Genomic DNA, 20,298 nt, shown 5'->3' with positions numbered 1-20,298 from the left:
CAGCTGGACTCCAATGAAGGAGTAGAACCATCTCAAGAGAGATCACAAGGAAATGGACAGCATGTGACTTAAATCTGTCTGAGCAAAGGTTTTGAGTACTTATGACCATGTGATATTTCAGTTTTTCTTTTTTGTTAAATTTGCAAAAATTTCTACATTTCTGTTTTTTTTCCAGTTAAGATGGGGTGCAGAGTGTACATTAATGTGAAAAAAATGAACTTTTTTGAATTTACCAAATGGCTGCAATGAAACAAAGAATGAAAAATGTAAAGGGATCTGAATACTTTCTGTACCCACTGTATAATCTATCTATCCATCTATTTAGTTAATATGGTACTAATTTATCTATTTCTCATTTCATAAGTTACCTAATATTATCATTTTAATTACTTTTCATCCTGTGACCTTAACTTTAAATTGATAGAGTAACATTGCAGAAAAATAGTAAGAAATGTGAATATTTTATCTTCTGAAGAGAATTTATTAGTGCTTAGAACTGCTGACTAACGAATTATACCAGATGATGAAATGGTGCATGAACATCAGATTAGGACATCAAACAAGAAAGAAGGACATATGGCACTATATTATATTTTTACCCACAGCCATTGCTAGCCAGAGATTTTCTGTTGATTTGAACAAAATCTCCTGATTATATTTTTCAACCATCTGCAGTTGGTGTACACCATATGAAAATGTCAGCAAAATGAAGAAGCATTCACACTTTTCTGAAAAACTGTAAAAGTTTTTAAAGACTTCTGTAATAACACAAGACGCTGTGGATTTTACAGAAAACCAAATTGATAGATATGTTATTTAGTGATCTTGTTTGCTATTTCAAATAAATGAGTCCCATATGTAATATAATGATAAAATGTAATCTTTTTTTCATAATAAATTCAGAAATACGTTTTATCAAGCATTTTAAAGTTTTCACATTTAAATCTGCATTCACTGTATACTGAAAATATTAACATTACCATGATGCAAAAGCAGATGAAGGGCAACTAAAATGGTAAAACATACAGGTCCTTCTCAAAAAATTAGCATATAGTGTTAAATTTCATTATTTCCCATAATGTAATGATTACAATTAAACTTTCATATATTATAGATTCGTTATCCACCAACTGAAATTTGTCAGGTCTTTTATTGTTTTAATACTGATGATTTTGGCATACAACTCCTGATAACCCAAAAAACCTGTCTCAATAAATTAGCATATCAAGAAAAGGTTCTCTAAACGACCTATTACCCTAATCTTCTGAATCAACTAATTAACTCTAAACACATGCAAAAGATACCTGAGGCTTTTATAAACTCCCTGCCTGGTTCATTACTCAAAACCCCCATCATGGGTAAGACTAGGGACCTGACAGATGTCAAGAAGGCCATCATTGACACCCTCAAGCAAGAGGGTAAGACCCAGAAAGAAATTTCTCAACAAATAGGCTGTTCCCAGAGTGCTGTATCAAGGCACCTCAATGGTAAGTCTGTTGGAAGGAAACAATGTGGCAGAAAACGCTGTACAACGAGAAGAGGAGACCGGACCCTGAGGAAGATTGTGGAGAAAGACCGATTCCAGACCTTGGGGAACCTGAGGAAGCAGTGGACTGAGTCTGGTGTGGAAACATCCAGAGCCACCGTGCACAGGCGTGTGCAGGAAATGGGCTACAGGTGCCGCATTCCCCAGGTAAAGCCACTTTTGAACCATATACAGCGGCAGAGGCGCCTGACCTGGGCTACAGAGAAGCAGCACTGGACTGTTGCTAAGTGGTCCCAAGTACTTTTTTCTGATGAAAGCAAATTTTGCATGTCATTCGGAAATCAAGGTGCCAGAGTCTGGAGGAAGACTGGGGAGAAGGAAATGCCAAAATGCCTGAAGTCCAGTGTCAAGTACCCACAGTCAGTGATGGTGTGGGGTGCCATGTCAGCTGCTGGTGTTGGTCCACTGTGTTTCATCAAGGGCAGGGTCAATGCAGCTAGCTATCAGGAGATTTTGGAGCACTTCATGCTTCCATCGGCTGAAATGCTTTATGGAGATGAAGATTTCATTTTTCAGCACGACCTGGCACCTGCTCACAGTGCCAAAACCACTGGTAAATGGTTTACTGACCATGGTATTACTGTGCTCAATTGGCCTGCCAACTCTCCTGACCTGAACCCCATAGAGAATCTGTGGGATATTGTGAAGAGAAAGTTGAGAGACGCAAGACCCAACACTCTGGATGAGCTTAAGGCCGCTATTGAAGCATCCTGGGCCTCCATAACATCTCAGCAGTGTCACAGGCTGATTGCCTCCATGCCACGCCGCATTGAAGCAGTCATTTCTGCCAAAGGATTCCCGACCAAGTATTGAGTGCATAACTGAACATTATTATTTGTTGTTTTTTTTTGTTTGTTATTAAAAAAACACTTTTATTTAATTGGATGGGTGAAATATGCTAATTTATTGAGACAGGTTTTTTGGGTTATCAGGAGTTGTATGCCAAAATCATCAGTATTAAAACAATAAAAGACCTGACAAATTTCAGTTGGTGGATAATGAATCTATAATATATGAAAGTTTAATTGTAATCATTACATTATGGGAAATAATGAAATTTAACACTATATGCTAATTTTTTGAGAAGGACCTGTATAGTGTAGTCAAAACATATTGTCATACCCAAATGCAAATAATGCAAAAGTACTAGGGATGAGCAAACAAGCTTGGTGATACTCTGATATCACTCGAGTATCTGGGTGTTCAGATGTGCACGACACTAGACGAGCATTAGCCGATGCTCGATTTCAAACTTGAATCTCCACCCCACATGTTTTGATGCCTGTTACTCTTCCAATAAGCATGCAGGGATTGCTTGAGAGTCACTGTAATGTAGTAGCCATCTTGATAGTGGCATTACTGTGATTGGCTGTCAGTGTGACATCATCAGGGGTTATAAAAGGACAGGTATCACCAGGTTCAGCACACTGACTCTAATCCACTGCTCTGTGACAGTTATTATTGGAGGGACAGAGTGCTTGTCCTCACGTGTGTGCACAGTTTAATGAATCAGAGTACTGTAGGGTTGATACTGGTGCTGAAGCTAAGCTATCATACTAACTGTCCCTGTAGGTGATAATATATGAAGGAAGCAAGAACTGCCAAACATAAGGGACACCTATTGACACTGTATTAGCCATAAAGGAGGGCCTCATACACATTCTGTTCAAATTTTCATGTATTGTTACTAATAGACGCATAAAGGATATGCACTTTTGAGGATTATATGCCAAGGACATGTACTCCAGTCCATTGAATAGTTTGTGAGTAAGTAATAAAACATCGATACATTTTTTATCAAGTTTTTTTAGGGTTATATACCAAATACGGGCAGCACGGTGGCTCAGTGGTTAGCACTGCAGCCTTGCAGCGCTGGAGTCCTGGGTTCTAATCCCACCCAGGACAACATCTGCAAAGAGTTTGTATGTTCTCTCCATGTTTGCGTGGGTTTCCTCCCACATTCCAAAGACATACTGATAAGAATTTAGATTGTGAGCCCCATTGGGGACAGCGATGCTAATGTGTACAAACTGTAAAGCGCTGCGGAATATGTTGGCGCTATATAAAAATAAAGATTTATTATTTATTTATTAATGTAATATACTCCAGACCATGGAATAGTCTGTGGTTAAGCAATATAATATCTATAAGAGTATGTCCACACGTTGCGTATATGGTGGCATATAAAAATTAAAAAAAAGTTACATTTTTTTTCCTGGTTTTAATTTGTTATCCATATAGTTTATTGTGCTTTGTGTTAAATTACGGTGTTTTAAAATTTTTAAAAACTGCCTGGCCTGCTGCAATTCAAAAAATATTTTTGTTAAAAAATTTTACTATTGTCATACATAGTGTATAGCCTGATTTGTGTGAAATTCTGTTGGTTTAAAATAAGAATGAAAAATTGGCCAGCTACAAATGTACAAATTTGGTAGTTCAAAAATTGTCTATTGTCATACACACTGTATAACTTGCTGAGTGTGAAATTTTGTCGGTTTGACATAACAAGAAATAAATTGGCCTGCTAGAGGTGTACAAATTTGGTTGTTCAAAAATGTACTAATGTCATATTTATTCTAGAACTTTGTATGCTTGATATTTTGTTAGTTTGAAATAAAAACACAAATTGGTTTGCTACAAATGTATACTCTAGAACTTGTTTTGTGTGCAATTTTGTTGGTTTGATATAAAAGCCAAAATTGTCCTGTTGCAGGTGTACAAATTTGGTCATTTTGTACTTGGTGTGGCATCCCCGCCTTGTACCAGCACATGTCCAGGAGCCACAGTCTAGTGGCGGCTGTGAAGCTTGGCAAGCTCACACACATACCATGTTTGGCCAACTTGCTCAACTTGAAAGTTTAGCAGATTCTTAAAGCCTACCTATTTTTGTCAAAGCTTCTGGTCAAGTTACACCGTGTCAGTGCCCATTTACAAAAGCTACAATTGCAGCAGCTTCGCATGCAAATACCAGCTCACCGACCAGTGGGTAACATGAACTTGAGCTGGAATTCTCCACTGCACATGCTGGCAAGGCTTTGTGAGCAGCAGAGTTTATTTGTGGAATACCATATTCAACACCCCCATCGTTTTTTTTTGTCAGCCTCCTCAAAAGTGAAGAGTGGATAAAGATGTCTGATATTTGCGTGCTTCTCCAAGACTTTGAGGACTCCACAAAATTATAGAAACTTGATTCCAGCTCACCCAGTAGCTCTATGCTCATCCACCTGGGACTCAGACTTGGTCGACATGACCAAGTCATCGCGTTTCGACTGCACTAGGCAGTCTTACTCCTGACTCATGAGTAAGACTGCCTAGTCTACTCCACAAAGATGGTGAGCGTCAATGACACCATCATCAACTCAACAATACCATTTCTGTGCCTACTTAAACAGTCGCTGCTAGCAATTAAGCATTAAGCTTTGCAAGCGGACCAGGAAGAAATGAATGAAGACGTGAGACAGAGAGATACTACCCAGCCCAGCCTCATCTCATCTGCTCAGCATGGACTGAGTAACAATGAGAAGGTGAAGGCTGAGGAGGAAGAACAGGAGCAGGCTGATAAAATTTATTGCCCCCAAAGGCTTTGTCTTGTTTCTCCTACATGGATGGGCTGAGGAGGAGAATGAGGAGGAATTGATCGAACAGGGGGAAGGGGAGGAGAAGAGGAGTAGTCATCATGGTGGAGACAGGGAAATGTTGGCTGTATGACCTTGGCACATATTGCAGACTTTATGTACAGCTGCCTTTCCCATGACCCTCACGTTATATTCATGCTGGCCAAAAAAGTGTACTGGTTGTTCACCCTGCTAGACCTATGCTACAACAAGAACTTTGCATCTCTTCTTTCTGAGTTGGAGAGGTCTACTAAAATGGTGCTATACCAGATAGCCATTGTGTAAAAACATATTGAAAAAAATTGCCATTAGACAATGCTAGCAGCAAGGGGCAAGCTTTCTTGCCCAACCAAGGAGAAGAGGCAAGGGAGACACACACAATGTACAGCATATCAAGGGGTACACTATGAAAGGCTTTTGCCAATTTGGTTAGACCAGCCCAGCATCCAGCGCATGATGACCAGGTATTTTTGACAAGGATGGTCAAGCAATTTCAATTTCTGTCCGCCAAACCAGCATACTACCTAATTCCTCTGCAAATTTCAGCTATTGGGTCTCAAAGATAAACACCTGGCATGAGCCATTCCTCTATGTCTTTTAGGTGCTGTGCTGCCCTGCCTCTAGCATCTTGTCTGAGTGGGTTTTTAGAGCTACCTGGTGGGCATAGCAGACAGGTGATTTCACCTGTTAACAGAACATGCTGACAGGGTAACTCTGATAAAAATGAACAAAGCCTGGAATTTTCCACACCACCAGATGACTGTATGGATGACTGTATTACACTCCTTATAATATTAACTTGACTTTGCACTTTGCTCAGTGCTTTTGTGAGTATAGAAGTATTACTAAATTACAACTTGAACATAATGTGTATGAGGCCTTCCTTTATGTCTAATACAGGGTGTATCTGAGTTCCTCTTCCATCTAATTTTTGGCAGTTCTTGCTTCCTTCATAAATTAAAATACACTGACATTTTCAATTTTTGAATAAAAAAAAAAAGTTAGTAAAATTATTAAAAAACTAATTTTGGTTTACTTGCCTTATATACAAGCTATTATACAGGAAAAAATGTTTCTCAACTGGTGTTGAGCAATACCTTCCGATATTCGGAAATATCGGTATCAGATTGGATCGGCCGATATTCAAAAAATATCGGATATCGCCGATACCGATACCCGATACCAATGCAAGTCAATGGGACACAAATATCGGACTTAAAAAAAACCCTTTCTTTCCTTGTAGGTTAATTCTACATGAAGGAAAACAACTAAGAATAATGTAGGATGTATTGGGGGGAGGTGGAGGAGACACTAAATGCATAGAGGTTTAGCCCAATCAAATGGAATAGCAGGAATATAATTTTTTTTTAAGACGTTCGGAGTTACAAAGATATTGACTATGTTAAGATATTTTATATTTTGTCAGATATTTATGTTTCACTAATTCCATGCTCTTCATCTTCTTTTTTACTTCTCCCACACTTTCTTCTTCATCATCCTCAACAGCAGCATCTTTTTCATCAACTTCTTCTTCACCTTATTCATCTTCTTCGTCTTCACCTTCTTCCTATTATTCTTCTTTTTACATTCTTCATATTCTTTTTATTCAGCTATTCTTCTTCATATTCTACTTCTTCATCTTCTTCATATTCTTCTTCTTCATCATATTCTTTTTTGTGACAGGCATTCCTGTAGTTGTTATCTATAAAAAAGTGAAGATTACACCTTCCGTTCTGCCTGTCACAAAAGATTTACAACACGATTTGTCTGCATTCGGTTTGGCCTGCAGCAGCAGGCTTTTTCCAGGGGCACCACGAGGAGGAACGGACTCACCCCCATAAACTGCTTAGTCTTCTTCTGCTTATAATTTAGAAAATATCTTTTGCTCTGAATTTTAGTCTTATGCTTAATGTTCTTCTGCTGTTTGTTCTGCAGCTTCTTGTTCTTCTGCTTCTCGGTCTTCAAGGTCGTCGTCTCTAGGGTCGTCGTCTCCAGGGTCACTGTCTCCGGGGTCGTCGTCTCTGGGGTCATCGTCTTCTTCGGGGTGATCTTCAGGGTCGTCGTCTTTAGGGTCTTGAACTTGGAAATGTAGCAGAAGGTACAAGAAGGCTGAGGAACTGCCAAGAACCAGCTGACGGTACTGGAACCCTGATGGCTACCCAAAGGTCCAAGAGCCAATGGAACTATCGAGGACCAGCTGAAGTTACTGGAACCCGGTTACTAAGCAGGAGGTACCCATGCCAGAAAGCACTACCAAGGACCATCTGATGTTGGTAGAACTCGGATACCCAGAAGGAGGCACCTAAGCAAAAGGCTCTGCCTGGAACCAGCTGACGGTACTGGAACCAGGATGGGGAGCAGAAGGTACGAGAGCAAAAGACACTGCCGAGAACCAGCTGATGGTACTGGAACCCAGATGGGTAGCCAAAGGTACAAGAGCCAATGGAACTACCGAGGACCAGCTGATGTTACTGGAAACCGGTTACTAAGCAGGAGGTACCCGTGCCAGAAAGCACTACCAAGGACCACCTGACTTTGGTTGAACTCGGATACCAAGAAGGAGGCACCTAAGCCAAAGGCTCTGCTCGGAACCAGCTGACTGTACTGGAACCAGGGGGACCTATTCAAGATTGTCTTCCTAAGAGCCAGCTATTGGTGCTGGAACTCAGATAGGCAGCAGAAGGTCCAAAAGAAAAAACAAAATTGCTAGGCCGCGAGCCGGCCGTAGTTACCGAAAACCTACACATTATTACAGGGGGAGTTTGTCCTATTGGCACTATGGAACCAGCCTTGATTGCCAGTTCCCGAAGCCCACATAGGAAGCACCTAAACTGCAGGCACCATAGAGTCAGCTAACCCGACCGCAACACGACAGGACAACGTATTGGAGGCAAAGTGACCTTGACACTGACCAGGAAACAGCTGGCATGCTGGAACCAGGCTGGACAGGAGGGAGTACTCATGCCAAAGACATTTCTGAGCAGCAACTGGTGGTGTTGGAGCCCAGGGATTACATGACAAACAGAGTGTAGGCTGAGGCCTAATTGGAACCTTTAACCCCCAGGCATTTGCAACTAAAAGAGCCACCTTATGCAGCACTAATGCTGCACAAGGAAAAGGTGGCTCTTTTAATTATGCTTCTTGCACACGCTGAAGTTAACAGCTATAAAATGTGGCCACTCATACCGTGAAGGTGGGACTTTCCTTCTTAATGAGATGCAGCAGAGCAGTAATTCATATCCCCTTGGCGCCAGGTGCAGCCTCCTGAGCATTGTTTGTTTTTGTCCCAGAGCCTCCGCTCTTATGTTATCCCTTGGCCATGCACAGTTAGCGCTGCCCGTCTTCTGACATAATTTCATGTCAGGCTGACTGCGCCTGTGCGTTGGCGCTGCCCGACATCCCACCGCGCAGTGTCTTCTGATTTATTCACACTGCGGGGCTAGGATTCATGGGCATGCGCAGTGCATATCTTCGCCTCAGGCTCTCATCTCCTGCCGCCTTCTTCAGACTGTGCACCATCAGCTGATCCCTAATCACATGCCACGGCCATGACGTTGCACAATCTGAAGAAGGCGGAAGGAGATGAGTGAGAGGCGAAGATATGCACTGCACATGCATGGAATCATTGAAGGCATGCAAAACCTGGCAGATGTCCTTCATATTGGCCCACTCAGTGGTTGTGAAGTCTGAACGGTGCGCAGTGCGACTTCTTTGCACCTGATGCAGCTGGTACTCTATTACTGCTGGCTGCTGCTCAAACAACCACTCCAACATATGTAACGTTGAATTCCACCTGGTGGGTAGGTGACATATGATATGATGTTCCGGAAGGCAGAATCGACGCTGCAGAGCTGCAAGGCGCGATCTTGCCATGCTGGAATGCCACAAGCACACTCTAGGTGGACCTTGTGCAGCAGTGCATCAAGATCCGGATATTCCCTCAAAAAACTCTGCATGACCAAGTTGAGCACATGTGCCAGGCATGGTATGTGAGTGAGGTTGCCTAGGTCCAGAGCTGCCACCAGATTTCGGCCATTGTCACACACTACCATGCCTGTCTGGAGATTCGCTGGCACAAACCACACGTCGCTCTCCTGCTTGATGGCATTCCAGAGCTCCTGCGCTGTGTGGCTTTGATTCCCCCCAAAAATGATTTCAGTACGGCCTGTTGATGTATGGCCACGGCTGTGCTCATATCAGTCATAACAGATAAGCGTTCACGGGTCAAGGTGGAGGTAGACCGTGATGGCTCCTGCAGCGATGATTCAGAGGAACTGGAGTATGAGGAGGAGGCAATGTGTACAGACTGGATTCCTGCAATCCTTGGAGTTGGCAGAACACGTACAGTGCCACTCGCAAGATCTCAAGATCTGTACCCGGCTCCACAACATTAACCCAATGGGCAGTGAGGGAAAGGTATCGTTCCTGTTCTTGGTGACTGGTCCACGCATCGGTGGTGAGGTGGACTTTGCCTCTGACGGCGTTTAGTAGCTTATGTTTATTGTTTCCCTCCACATGCTTTTGAAAGGCAGGGACGGCTTGCCTGCTGAAATAAAAACGACTGGGCACATTGTATTGTGGTACTGCCAATGCCATCAAGTTATGGAAGGTGTCAGTCTCCACCAGCCTGAATGACAGCATTTCAATGGACAGTAGTTTTGCAACGCCAGCATTCAGACCTTGTGCTCGGGGGTGGAATGGCCACCATTTCTCCCATGCCTGTGCTACCGATGGCTGTAGACTGGGCTGGGAGTGTGAGGATGACTGGGAATGTGGTGCTGTGGGTGGAATTACACTGGGTCTCTGGACAACAGTGCCAGAGGTTTTTCCATGGCGATCCAGTGAGGAAGCCGAACCAGCTGTGTGTGAGCTGGAAGAAGAGGCTACAACACGAGCTGAAGAGGAGGTAGGTGCCGCTGTGGGTTGGCCTAGGTATTCAGTGTGTTTTTGTAACACCACCACGTGCTTGGTCCGCACATGTTTCCACATATTTGTGGTATTGAGGTTGCTGACACTTTTCCCTCTTTTGACTTTCTGATGACACAACTTGCATTTGACAAAGCAAATGTCATCTGCAACTGTGTCAAAAAAGGACCAGGCACTGCAAGTCTTGGGAGCACTCGTTTTGGTTTTTGGAAGAGGCATGCTCCTAATAGGTGCCGAAGTGGAGGCTACAGCAACGCAGTCTTCCCCCTCCCTCTCACTCTTTGGGCAATTTAGGGAATCTCTTCCTCAGAGCTGCTCCCACCACCTTCCTGTACCTCACGCCATGATGGGTCAAGGACCATATCTGTTGTGAGTTCCGTTCTGGAGCTCCCTCCTGTGGTTGCTAATGGTATTTTTGCGAGTTCTGCCCTTGGGCTCCCTCTGGTGGTTTCAAGTGGAACTGCTGCTCCGTTAGGTAGCTGTGGCAACTGCCTTCACTAATCGCCTTGCCTGGGTTTGTTATTTAAACCTGCTCTGGGCCTTAGTCCATGCCTGCTGTCAATGTTCTTGGTTGGATTTGATTCTTCCCTTGGATTTCTCATATGGCCAGTCCTTGTCTGCAAAAGATAAGTTTTGCTAGTTTTGTTTGTCCATTTGCTTGGACTCTATTGCTTTGCATTTTGTCTCTTTTGTCCAGCTTGTCACTATGTCTTATTCAGGCTAGCTGGAAGCTCTGGGAAAGCAGATTTGCCCCTCCACACCATGAGTCGGTGTGGAGTTCATTTTTGTAAACTCTGCGTGGATTTTGTAGTTTTTAATACTGACCGCACAGTATCCTTTGCTCTCTGTCTATCTAGTTTAGTTTTGGCCTCCCTTTGCTGAAATCTAATTTCATTTCTGTGTTCGTCATTTCCCTCTCCTTTCACAGTCAATATTTGTGGGGGGCTGTCTTTCCTTTTGGGGAAAGATAGCTTTCTATTTCCTTCTTTAGGGGTAGTTATATCTGAGGCTGTGACGAGGTGTCTAGGGAGTGTCAGGAACATCCCACGGCTATTTCTAGTTGTGTTGTTAGGATTAGGGACTGCGGTCAGTAGAGATACCACCTTCTCATAGCTCGTTCCATGTTGCGTTTTAGCCACCAGGTCATTTCAGTGTGGCCTCTTAACCACCAGGTCATAACACTTATCATCTACACTACCCTCTTCCACCAACTGCTACTCCTGGGTAGTCTCAGCAGCACAGTATGCACCAAAAAGTGGCACCTGAGTCTCATCATCAGATGCGTACTGAGGTGTGCTGACTGGAGGCACTGGCCCACGCACCTCTTCAGAGGTGCGTGAAACAAAGCTGTTGGGCATCACTGCATACTGCCTCTTCTTCCATTTCTCCAATGCTGCTTGGCTGGCCCCCTCTTTCCAAGCCAAGAGATTCAGAGAACAGAAGTAGAGATGGCTCCTGTCCTGGGCTCTCTCACTGCCTGGGCAATTTGGCAGGTGGTGAAGAGACAGATGGGTGTTCTTCAGTGCTCTGTGCCTGAGAGGATGTGGCACTATTTGAAGTCAATGCGTTAGCTGCCATCCATCCGACAACGGCTTCAATTTGTTCTTCCCGCAGCAGCGGGGTAAGGCGAGCTCCTACAAAGCTGCGCATGAAGGACTGTTCCCTGCTGAAACTGGGGGATGATGAGTCACCGGTGCCCGCAGCAGGCACAGAATCCCCACGTCCTCTCCCTGCTCCACTTCCACGACCACGTGCCTTACTCCCTGCCTTCTTCATCTTGGTAGACTGATAAAGATAGGCAGAAAAGTATTAAGGGCTTAGTGTGCTTATTCCTTAACAGCTCCTAACTAGTGTTGAGCATTGCGATACTGCAAGTATCGGGTATCGGCCGATACTTGCGGTATCGGAATTCCAATACCGAGATCCGATACTTTTGTGATATCGGGTATCGGTATCAGATCAATAGGGATGTGTAAAATAAAGAATTAAAATAAAAAATATTGATATGCTCACCTCTCCGGCGGCCCCTGGACATCACGCTGCTAACCGGGAGGCTTCTTTGTTTAAAATGTGCGCCTTTAGGACCTGCGAATGACGTCCCGGCTTCTGATTGGTCGCGTGCCGCCCATGTGACCGGCACGCGACCAATCAGAAGCCGTGACGTCGTTCGCAGGTCCTCAATTCCTAGAATTAGGAGTTTAGTGAATGAGAATGACGTCGCGGCTTCTGATTGGTCGCGTGCCGCCCATGTGACCGGCACGCGACCAATCAGAAGCCGTGACGTCGTTCGCAGGTCCTCAATTCCTAGAATTAGGAGTTTAGTGAATGAGAATGACGTCGCGGCTTCTGATTGGTCGCGTGCCGCCCATGTGACCGGCACGCGACCAATCAGAAGCCGAGACATCATTCTCATTCACAAAAACTTTTAATTCTAGGAATTGAGGACCTGCGAATGACGTCACGGCTTCTGATTGGTCGCGTGGCGGTCACATGGGCGGCACGCGACCAATCAGAAGCCGGGACGTCATTCGCAGGTCCTAAAGGCACGCATTTTAAACAAAGAAGCCTCCCGGTTAGCAGTGTGAAGTCCAGGGGCCGCCGGAGAGGTGAGCATATCAATATTTTTTATTTTAATTCTTTATTTTACACATCCCTATGGATCCCAGGGCCTGAAGGAGAGTTTCCTCTCCTTCAGACCCTGGGAACCATGAGAATACCTTCCAATACTTGATGTCCCATTGACTTGTATTGGTATCGGATATCGGTATCGGCGATATCCGATATTTTTCGGGTATCGGCCGATACTATCCGATACCGATACTTTCAAGTATCGGACGGTATCGTTCAACACTACTCCTAACAGGTATAAGAAACACTAATTTTCTAAAGTGTGGACTAGACTTTAAAATGAGCTAATGTGGCCTACACAACTGTAAAGTGGAGTTTTTGGTGAACTTTATTAACTTTTTGTTTTTTTCGCAGAACAGGCTGCAGAGTGAGCTGCAGTCACACAAAGACCGTGCAGACAGCCATGAACGGCGCTGCAAGGCCAAAAAAAGCTCCTCTATGTACTCATATATAGTGTTTTTCCACAATCTAGCAGGATATGGATGGAAATCCACTAATAGGATAAATTTGAAAAAATCTGCAGCAGGCAGCACTAAGTGAAAAAAGGACAATGGAACAATAAGAGGCAGTGACGCAACCTGAGCTGACTACAACCGGCTGTAGCAGCAGAACATACTACAGAGTGAGCTGCACTCACACACAGACCGTGCAGACAGCCGTGAACGGCGCTGCAAGGCAAGAAAAAAGCTCCTCTATGTAATCCTAAATATTGTTTTTCCACAATCTAGCAGGATGCAGATGGAAAGCCACTAATAGGAGAAAAACTGGAAAAATGTGCTGCAGGCAGCACTAATGCAAAAAAGGACAATTGAACAGTATCAGGCAGTGACACACGCTGAGCTGACGACATCCAGGGGTGGCTGTAGAACAGACAACAGCGTGAGCTGCACTCACACAGAGATGTTGCAGACAGCTGTGAACAGCACTGCAAGGCAAAAACAAGGTTCTCACACAGCGGTTGCTAAATTAGCCTGCGTAAAGCACAATGAAGCATATCGCTATCTCAAAACTGGCCCTCAGTCAGAACACAGCGTCCTGTCCCTAACTGTATTCACAGCAGAGTGAACCCAAAATTGCGGCGGCAACTTTTATAGTGCATCATGACATAATTTCAGCAGCCAATCACAGCCATGCCAGTAGTTACATGCCTACTATGCAGAACAGGATGTGCCCACACTTCTAATGATTCTTCATTGGCTGAATTCTGGCTCTTTGAATTATGGGATCTTCCGATTCTGGTATCCGATACACTGAAAGTATGAGAACTCGGTATCGGAATTCCGATACCGCGAATATCGGCTGATACGAGATACTTGCGGTATTGGAATGCTCAATACTATTCTTATATTCTTAAATTTTTTTCCTGTAAACGACAATTTCTCATTGATTGCAGTGCTCACTGCTTCGCAACAGTGATGTCATCAGTGTTATGAGCTATTCTCATCATATCACTGCACATCTTCAATGCCCCTCCTATGTTGACATTCAAAGCTTCAATTATATATGCATATGAACAACATCAGGCTGGAGCACATTGGGCCCACCAGAGAAAATCATTCTTGGGGCCCACTACGTAGCTACATAGAAAGAGATAGAAGACCACCAATTGTGCAGTAAAAAGCGCTAATATCAGGGTATAATATAAGGTTGTACATGTCTTAATTACAGTATGTAGCAAGGGTTGGGGTATGCCCCTCATAGAATATAATGTAGCCCTTTCATAAAATATAATGCAGTCCCCTATCATAAAATATAATGCTCTGGTTACTATTCCACTAACGTGAAGATGCATCAGACATGAAGGTATTTACCTAATTATGTTGTGCTTATATAGGATTGGGGGTGGTGGTCGATAAACACCAAGCATTACATCAGAATGAGGATTGTCTCCAGTGGGTCTTTGGCTATAATGCCTGATCGCTCTATACCATAAGAAATATGAGCTAATTCCTCCTTGTTACCATTTTACTTCTTACTCCTGATGAACTTCAGTGGAGGGAAAACGCGTTGAGTGTTGTGGAGTATATAATATATTTTCTGCTACTGGTAGTGCTTCGGTCTTTGGAGCATGCAATGTGCGGACTAGTTCTGAGTCATATCGTTATTTTTGGACTGTACAGCACTTGTTTGAACCCGTGACATATCTTTGCTATAGGGAATAATGGACTATTTGATCATTAAATGTGCTGCTAATGATATATAAAATTATGTTCTCATTGGATTTTAGAATATTTATTGTCCTAGAGCACAGATTATGTTATCTCTTTTTTGTCCATTGCTCTTGCTCCTTTCTTTAACTAGATGTATATGTGTCTAGTGACCCTGATATATTAATAGCTACCCCTCTTTTTATCTTGGCAGGATCCATACTTTTGCACTCCGTATAGAGAGAGGAACAGATCACAATCATCTACTTGCAAGACAGTTTTTTTCTCTCCCTAGGATATATATTTCTGCAGATTCATCAGCCAGAGGCAGAGCTATTCACACAGCAATAGTTTTTTCAGTTAGTATAGAACAGTTTATCTAGATGTTCTCCCACTGGATAAATTACAAATAGTAAACTGCACAGCAATGTAACACTAACTGCAGGATAAACCTACAGTGGGGCAAAAAAGTATTTAGTCAGTCAGCAATAGTGCAAGTTCCACCACTTAAAAAGATGAGAGGCGTCTGTAATTTACATCATAGGTAGACCTCAACTATGGGAGACAAACTGAGAAAAAAAAAATCCAGAAAATCACATTGTCTGTTTTTTTATCATTTTATTTGCATATTATGGTGGAAAATAAGTATTTGGTCAGAAACAAAATTTCATCTCAATACTTTGTAATATATCCTTTGTTGGCAATGACAGAGGTCAAACGTTTTCTGTAAGTCTTCACAAGGTTGCCACACACTGTTGTTGGTATGTTGGCCCATTCCTCCATGCAGATCTCCTCTAGAGCAGTGATGTTTTTGGCTTTTCGCTTGGCAACACGGACTTTCAACTCCCTCCAAAGGTTTTCTATAGGGTTGAGATCTGGAGACTGGCTAGGCCACTCCAGGACCTTGAAATGCTTCTTACAAAGCCACTCCTTCGTTGCCCTGGTGGTGTGCTTTGGATCATTGTCATGTTGAAAGACCCAGCCACGTTTCATCTTCAATGCCCTTGCTGATGGAAGGAGGTTTGCACTCAAAATCTCACGATACATGGCCCCATTCATTCTTTCATGTACCCGGATCAGTCGTCCTGGCCCCTTTGCAGAGAAACAGCCCCAAAGCATGATGTTTCCACCACCATGCTTTACAGTAGGTATGGTGTTTGATGGATGCAACTCAGTATTCTTTTTCCTCCAAACACGACAAGTTGTGTTTCTACCAAACAGTTCCAGTTTGGTTTCATCAGACCATAGGACTGTCGGGGTCGTCACGACAATACCCTTCATCCACCAGTCATTCCAAATCAGATTAAAAGCAGTGGTACCGGAGTGAAGAATGAGTCAGACAAAAGCTGGTTCAAACTCAGAGTCTGCTTATGCTTCCACACGTAGTGGTAACCTCACAGCAACTACTGAACTTTATTTTCTAAAACACAATATTACATGGTCCATTGGGGGAAGGTGTGCAGAGGGCGGGGTTAGGCGGGGGTTAAGCAATGTATCTAGTATTCAGTCCCTCTGGTTGGCCTGACGTCATATGATGAATCTTCCTTTGTCCACATCTTGTTAAGTTTCGATTTCCAGAGAAATGACACTTTAGCTTCAGAAACGAAAGTAGATTCTTGGCAAGAACAAAAAGTAGGGCAAAGGTGAATACTGGCAGCCATCTTACATACAGTTAAATTTGCATTTGGCAAGCAAAGGGAAAAACTTATTGTTTCACAGCATAAGAATATATAAAAGTACAAAAGAGTATAAAGACGTATATTTTTACCTTGACAATCCCCCCTAAACACTAAGTTTTTCCCTAAGAAGAAAGATCCTTCGAGACTGTCCATGTGATGGGGAAAGGGGAGGTGGATTTCTTCATCCAGACACCTCAGAAGCTCTCCCCTTGTGAAAGGCCTCCAGGCAGCTGAACCCTTCACTAGCTTCACATGGAGTTCTCCCGCTGTCCCTAAACTAAATCTCTTAGCATCATCTGAGAGTAAGGGGTTTTGTCTATCTTCTTCTACTCTCTGAATCTGCTGGCCCTCACGGAAACCTGGATTCAGGATTCTGACACTGTCTCTCCTGCTGCCATTACCCATGGTGGCTTACAATTCTCCCATTCCCCGAGACCAACAAACAGACCTGGTGGTGGAGTTGGCATACTCCTGTCCCCACAATGCACTTTCCAGGTCATCCCCTCAGTTCCATCACTCTCATTCCCTTCTTTTGAGGTCCACACCATCAGGCTCTTTCGCCCCCTCTCCCTCAGAGTAGCGGTCATATACCGGCCCCCAGGCTCACCCACCCGCTTCCTGGACCATTTCTCTGCCTGGCTGCCGCACTTCATGTCCTCAGAACTACCAACCCTTATCCTGGGAGACTTCAACATCCCCATTAACAGCCCCACTTCCACATCTGCATCCCAGCTTCTGTCACTAACCACTTCTCTCGGCCTCTCACAGCTCTCAACCTCTGAGACACACAAGGACGGTAACACCCTGGACCTGGTTTTTGCCCGGCTCTGCTCAATCTCCTACATAGATAACTCACCGCTTCCCCTCTCTGACCACAACATTCTCTCCTTCACACTCACATATCCTCGCTCACCCCAGCACCCTCCTACACACCATTCAGTCAGAAATCTACAAGCCATTAACCCTCTTACACTTTCAGACTCCCTACGCTTATCATTGTCCCCAATCTCTTCCTTTTCCTGTCCTGATCTGGCGGTACATCACTTCAATGACACTCTTAGAAGCACCCTTGACCAAGTAGCTCCCCTCACCCTCAGAACCTCCAAACACAGAATAAAACAGCCCTGGCTCACATCGCAAACCCGATTTCTCCAGCGATCCTCTAGGTGTGCTGAACGCTTATGGAGGAAAACACGCACACCAGAAGACTTCATACACTTCAAATTTATGTTAAGGACCTATAACTTTGCCCTTCACTTCGCTAAACAGACCTACTTTACCACTCTGATCTCCTCACTATCCAACAACCCCAAGAAACTTTTTGACACCTTTCACTCCCTCCTCAGGCCAAAAGCACAAGCCCCTATCACAGATATTTGTGCCGGTGACCTGGCCTCCCACTTTATAGAGAAAATAGACAATATCCGTCAAGAAATCCGCTCCCAACAACTAAGTTCAGTGACTCCCATCCCTCCCCTCATTGCCCCTGGCTCACTCTCCACATTCGATCCCATCACAGAAGAAGAAGTCTCCAAGCTCCTCTCCTCTTCTCGTCCGACTACATGCACTACCGACCCCATTCCCTCACATCTCCTCCAGTCTCTCTCTCTAGTTGTCACAAGTCACCTAACTACAATCTTTAATCTCTCCCTCTCCTCTGGCATTTTCCCCTCCTCCTTCAAACACTCTATCATTACTCCATTACTAAAGAAACCCACCCTCGACCCATCCTGCACAAACAACTACAGACCGGTCTCCAATCTCCCCTTCATCTCTAAACTCTTGGAGCGCCTGATATACTCCCGCCTTACCCGTTACCTCTCCACTCACTCCCTCCTAGACCCTTCACAGTCCGGTTTCCGCCCCCTACATTCGACAGAAACTGCACTCATCAAAGTGACCAATGACCTTCTGACAGCAAAACGTAATGGTGACCACTCTCTGCTCATTCTTCTCGACCTTTCTGCAGCTTTTGACACTGTTGACCACCCTCTCCTGCTCTCTAGGCTCCAGTCACTAGGCATTAAGGACACTGCTCTCTCCTGGTTCTCCTCCTATCTTTCCGACCGCTCCTTCAGTGTTCTGTTCTCTGGCTCCACTTCATCTCCTCTTCCTCTCACTGTTGGGGTACCTCAGGGCTCAGTCCTTGGCCCCCTTCTGTTCTCTCTCTACACGGCCCCAATTGGACAGACCATCAGCAGATTTGGCTTTCAGTACCATCTTTATGCCGACGACACACAACTATATACGTCATCCCCTGACCTTACCCCCGCTGTACTACAGAATGCCACTGACTGTCTGTCCGCAGTCTCCAACATCATGTCCGCTCTCTATCTGAAACTCAACCTCTCCAAAACTGAACTTCTTCTGCTCCCACCATCTACTAACCTCCCTAAATCTGACATTTCCCTCTCCGTGGGTGGCACCATAATAACACCCCGGCAGCAGGCGCGCTGTCTGGGTGTTATGTTTGACTCCGATCTCTCCTTCACCTCCCATATACAATCTCTTGCCCGCTCGTGCCGCTTACACCTAAAGAACATCTCTAGAATCCGCCCTTTTCTCACCATGGAGACAGCTAAAACCCTCACGGTCGCCCTGATCCACTCCCGCCTGGACTACTGTAACGCTCTATTAATTGGCCTCCCCCTCACTCGACTTTCCCCTCTCCAGTCCATCCTTAATGCAGCAGGCAGGGTCGTCCATCTGGCTAATCGTTACTCGGACGCGTCCGCTCTTCGCCAGTCGTTACACTGGCTGCCCATTCATTACAGGATACAATTCAAAGTACTTGTTCTCACCCACAATGCTCTCCACAGTGCGGCACCCCCTTACATCTCCTCCCTCATTTCTGTCTATCAGCCTAACAGACCACTGCGCTCTGCAAATGACTTTCGGCTAACCTCTGCACTAATCCGTACCTCCCACTCCCGACTCCAAGACTTCTCCCGTGCTGCGCCAATCCTCTGGAATGCTCTACCCCAAGATATTAGGACCATCCATAATTTGCATTGTTTTAGGCGCTCGCTCAAAACACATTTGTTCAGAGCGGCCTATCACGTTCACTAATCAAAGTTATGTTATGTTTGTGTGTAGCCCATTCACTATCCCCATCTATTCCCCAACCCCTGAAGATGGCTGGACCATGATTGTAAATACATCATTGTAAATACACACCTGTACTTTGTATCTCCCCCACCTCATTGTAGATTGTAAGCTCTCACGAGCAGGGTCGTCTTATTTTGCTTTAATTATTGTATTGTTAACGTTGTTACTTATGACTTTTGTGTTTGAAACTGTTAAACTGTAAAGCGCTGCGGAATATGTTGGCGCTATATAAATAAAGATTATTATTATTATTATTATTATTATTATCTTCTTGAGGGGGACGTACTTAGGGATCTCCCCTGGATCAGTACCATCGTACTCTGGTGAGTCTACTTCTTGGTTGAGGAAGGTGCCAGTCGGAGTTGCCTCAGTGATAACCTTTTTATACAGGGGAATAACACAACAGAGAATTATCGATCCAACTACAAGAAGGGCAATCAGTACCAGACAAGCTTGTTGGAGGAATCCTTTGAGCCCACCCAACCAACCGGAAAAGAAAGATGTGTCTACTCCTGCATTAGATTTTAATTCTGCTGCTAACCCATTTAACTTTTTAAGAGCTATCATGGTCTTTCCATTTACCCCAGAGTTCTGAGGGATATAGGTACAACATTCCTCTCCCACCATCCCACAGACTCCTCCTTTCTCAG

Source organism: Ranitomeya imitator, chromosome 8, assembly GCF_032444005.1.
Source record: "Ranitomeya imitator isolate aRanImi1 chromosome 8, aRanImi1.pri, whole genome shotgun sequence".
NCBI lineage: Eukaryota > Metazoa > Chordata > Amphibia > Anura > Dendrobatidae > Ranitomeya > Ranitomeya imitator.
Note: the sequence above shows the minus strand (reverse complement) of the source record.